At 42.3% G+C, this 4,537-nt stretch overlaps 1 protein-coding gene across 2 annotated transcripts in view; it reads left to right on the top strand.

Moving 5' to 3' along the window:
* Positions 1–1,706: 1,706 nt before the first annotated feature.
* Positions 1,707–4,537, top strand: part of CUNH14orf93 (chromosome unknown C14orf93 homolog) — a 24,673-nt gene continuing 21,842 nt past the window's right edge. For both annotated transcript variants that reach the window (XM_027842945.1, XM_027842943.1), the window contains exon 1: positions 1,707–1,755. The gene's annotated coding sequence lies outside the window, so the exon portion shown is untranslated. The remainder of the gene's footprint in view (positions 1,756–4,537) is intronic.

Here is a 4,537-nt window from a genome sequence, read left to right as displayed (position 1 = left end):
AGCTCAGTATGGGTTGGAGTAGCTGGAGAACCTAAGATATGAACTAGACTCAAAGCATAAGTAGGATTTAGATAAGTGGCAGAATAGAGGAAGAATCTTCTATGGAGGCATATACAATAAATTGTGGAGACAATGAGACCATCCTCCCTGAATTAAAGTATAAAGGCATGCCTTGTTTTATTGGGCTTACTCTATTGAGCTTCACAGATATTTCATTTTTTTTTTATGAATTGAAGGTTTGTGGCAACCCTTCATTGAGCAAGTCTATTGGTGCCATTTTTCCTACAGCATGTGCTCATATCATGTCTGTGTGTCACATTTTGGTAATTCTCACAATATTGCAAACTTTTTCATCATTATTATACTGTTATGGTGATCTATGATCAGTGATCTTTGGTGTTACTATTGTAATTGTTTTGGGGCACCACAAACTGTGCTCATATAAGACAGTGAACTTAATTGATAAATGTGTGTGTTCAGATTGTTCCACCAACTGCTGTTTTCCTGTTTCTCTCCTTCTCCTTAGGCCTCCTTATTCCCTGAGATACAACAATATTGAAATTAGGCCAATTAATAAACCTACAATGGCCTCTGGAGTTCAAGTGAAAGGAAGAGTCAACTCATGTGGCAAATTTCATGGTTGTCTTATTTTAAGAAATTGCCACAGCCACCCCAACCTTTAGCTATCACCACTCCGATCACTTAGCAGTCATTAACACTGAGGCAAGACCCTCTATCAGCAAAAAGTTGAGTCCCTGAAGGCTCAGATGATGATTAGTATCTTTTAGCAATAAAGTATTTTTTAAATTAAGGTATGTATTTTTTTAGACAGAATACTATTGCACACTTAGGAGACTACAGTGTAGTGTAAATATAACTTTTATATGCACTGGGAAACAAAAAAATTTTTGTGACTTGATTTATTGCAATATTTGTTTTATTATGGAACTGAACCTTCAGTCTGGAACCAAACCTGCAGTATCTCCGAGGTATGCCTGTATTAGGAAATCAGACTGGATAGGTAGGATCAAGTCAAATTATTGAAGAACTTGCATTTGCACTTGATATGGTAGGCAATACAGCCATTATAAGTTCTCTAAGAGCAAAGATTGTGAGAAAAGTTTATGTTCACTCTTCTCTCTGGTGCATCTGAGAATTTCGCTACATTGCCTAGATAAGAAATAGGATCAAGTGGGTTATTTCCATTTTGTAATTTAAAATGTTATGGCATAGAGGTCACTCAAGGGCATGCAATCAAATCATTAATGGATGTAAACATACACCAGGTCTTCCTACTCAATACCTGGTCATAGCTCTATTTAACTAGTCAACCAACTTAGCCGGTTTTGAGAGTTGATTAGTTTGTGACTGAGGCCTAGTTACTTCTGATGAAGAAAAACAGAGAAGTTTTTTTGTTTTTTTTTTGTTTTTTAAGATGAGAGATGTGAAGGGGAAAAAGGAATGGATTTAGGAGGGTAGGGGTGGATATCAGGGTCCAGAGAGTAGAGATGAGTGGTGCAGGAGGTGGCAGGGCCAGCCAGCACGCTGGCTGAGATGGCCCCTAAAGGAGCCCTCTTCAGGAATGCACCTCCCGGCTGGTGCGTGTGCTCGCTGGCTGAGATCCCCAGCTCACCACCCCGCCATCCAATCGGGGCTCTGCAGAGGGGGTGGAGTGAGGCGGGGCTTGCTGGCTCTGGACTCAGCGAGTCCTCCTTTTTGCACACACACGAATACAAAGAGCCATACGACCTTCGGGTATCCTTTTTCCATTTTTTTCCCTCTTTAATCTTGTGTGTGTGTATTCAAAATTAAAAGAAAAAAACATAGAAAGTTTTGGCAATGCTGGGGTGAGGAAATTGTTGTTAGGGGGAATTTGCTGTTTTCCCCATTTCTCTTTCTTTCTCTCTTTTCCTCTCTCTTGTTCTTTCTTTTCTTTCCTGGTGAAGGTTTTAAATATACCAGTAAGTTGAGAGAAGCAGGACTACCATGTACAACTATTTGCAGTCAAATTTGGAGGCATTTTTTCCTCTTAAACTATCACACCTTAGGGTTGAGAATTTTTTTTTTCCTGGTTGAAGGGAAGAAAAAAATTCAGTAAAAGTGTATGTATATATGTATATATTACATATGTACATATATATAGTCTACTGAAAATTATCTCAATTTCCATCCCAGGTGAAGTAAAATGCAGAGATGTGAGATTCCCTAATTTCCAAAGCTGTTTGGTGTGCATCTTATACACTCTCCAGTCCCCTTGCAGCAAAATTAAGTGGCAATTCTCCAAGGCCAACAGGTTAAAAATACTGGGATATTTTTATATCATAATTGAGGTACCCTTCCTTTATCCCTTGGGAAAAGATGAGGTGCTCTGCTTCTTAGAATGGGAGTGCTGCATTTGTGTTTTCTTTAAGACATTTGTTTCTCTGTGTTTTCTTGTAGCAAGAATATTTGAGGTTATGTGTTCTTGTATGTATATATGTTCAGTCTGTGTATATGTGCTACATAGAGAATGTTTTATTTTCAGAAGTGTCCACCTTTTGGTTTTATGTATACAGATTGGCTTTAGGGATACATGGTTGTCCATTTTGTGATCCCAAGTGTAACCATAACAGGATTTCAGTAGGCAAGTATAGCCAAGAAAATCTATGTTATGTATACACAGACCCTTCTATGAACTGGAACTTAATGAGTTGTTTTCATGTGAATGTTATGTCTTTTCTTTCAGTTTTCTAAGGGGTCTGATTAGTGAGTAAATAATTGGGGGAAAGGGAAGGTAACCAATGATTCAGTGGTAGTAATCAAGCAGTCGAATCTGTGGTTCAAAACCTTCTTTAAGGAACTGTTATGCCTTAAGTTTTTCCTTTTATCATTTCTTGTTTTGAAATGTACAGCTGTGCATATTTTGGCCTTTATGTGTGGTTTGGTTGGTGTGTTATGAACGGAAGTACTCTCTGGGTGATTTGACGAAATGGTCGTTTATAGATTGGAATTTAGTTCGAAAGGCTCTGCAGTTGGCAAAGTTTCAGGAAAATAATCCAGGCAAGCCCAATTCTCAAAAAATTCTCATTTGGATGGAAGGAAGAACCAAAGGCAACATAATGGGAGGGGTGAGAAGTGTATTTTAGTTATGGTGTCACATTTTTGGAATGAAAATTCTTCCTATGTTGAATATTCCCAGAGAAATATGTGAATTTGGGAGGGAGGGACTGGCAAATCATAGAGTTATATTGCTAAGATGGAAAATGTACACAGCCTTCTAGGTATCACGAGAGCCCTATCCACATCACTCTGTTAGAAAAGAAGGAATAAGCATTTTTAAGCAAAAAACTGCCCTTGCTCTTAGGGTCCAGAGGGTAGAGCTGTAAGAACACCTCCTAAGTTGGAGAATTCACAAGCCTGAGAGGAGATACTGTGAATGTCACAATTGCAGAAAAGCCGGTAGGCAGAAGCAGATATACAGATCAGATCTCATCACAATGAGAAAGATTTCCAAGCCTCTACTAACGGCCTCATTAATATTTAATACAACTAGATTCCAGGAGAACCCTTGAGAATCTGGACAAGCCCCAGGAATTTATGATGGAATCTGACCTGTATGACTTTACCAAACTTCATTTTCCCATATTCTCCCAGGCACATATCAGCATTTTTAAAAATGTTTTCTTGACATTGACCCCATCACATGCATCCCTAAATAGTATTTGAAAAGCAGATCAGTGCACTAGCTTGGGCCTGAATGTCTTAGAGACCCACTCTGCCGTGATTCTTGGGATCCCGTTTGTAGTGGGAATTAAAGGGCTTGGTTACACGTGTCTTAATTCCTTCTGTCCCTCATCTCAGCATGGCACGTCAGGTCACCAAATTAAACCCAGGTCAGACATTAGCTTTGCCTTGGCTTGGCAGATGGGAGATGTAAGAAAGGAGGGCTCTGCACAGCTGGGCACTTGCACCCTGTCCTTTGACTCGTGAGGGGGCTGGCCCCGTCCTTCCAGACAACTGGACTCTTCCGCCGGGGCCTCCCCCGAAGGCTTCCCTGATCGAGGCCGAGCTCATTCCGTCTCGGGGTGCCCACGGTGCCCAGAGAGCTCTTTGTCCTCTGAGGGAGGCTCGCCTCTTTGTTAGGGAATGATCACAGAGCTGTGCGATCGCATCCGTACAGGGACCCAAATTGCCTCACTGCATTCCTCCAGGATTTATTAATGGTATTCTCCAACCATCACCCCCACCCCTTTTGTCTGGGGAGCTACAGAGATCATAAGCGCGTAAACAAACACTCCGATTCAAGATGGCGCCGGGCGGCCATGAAAAAGCCATCGCTGTCGCATGCCTCCCTGAAGAGGCCCCCTCCCCTCCCTGGCCCGTTGAGTGACTGTGAATCGCAGCCAATTGAGTTCCTTTCTGCCTCCCTCCTTTCCCTCCCCCGCCCCCCCAGCTACCTAACTGCCAACCAGCGGGAGACAAAGGGAGGGGCTTTCCCGCGTGCGCGCCTAGGTACACGAGCCGGCGGCGGCGGCGGCGGCGGCGGCGGCGGCGGCGG

The sequence above is a fragment of the Vombatus ursinus genome, unplaced genomic scaffold, assembly GCF_900497805.2.
Source record: "Vombatus ursinus unplaced genomic scaffold, bare-nosed wombat genome assembly UNPS02014894.1, whole genome shotgun sequence".
NCBI lineage: Eukaryota > Metazoa > Chordata > Mammalia > Diprotodontia > Vombatidae > Vombatus > Vombatus ursinus.
Note: the sequence above shows the minus strand (reverse complement) of the source record. Positions and strands in the feature narration are given on the sequence as shown.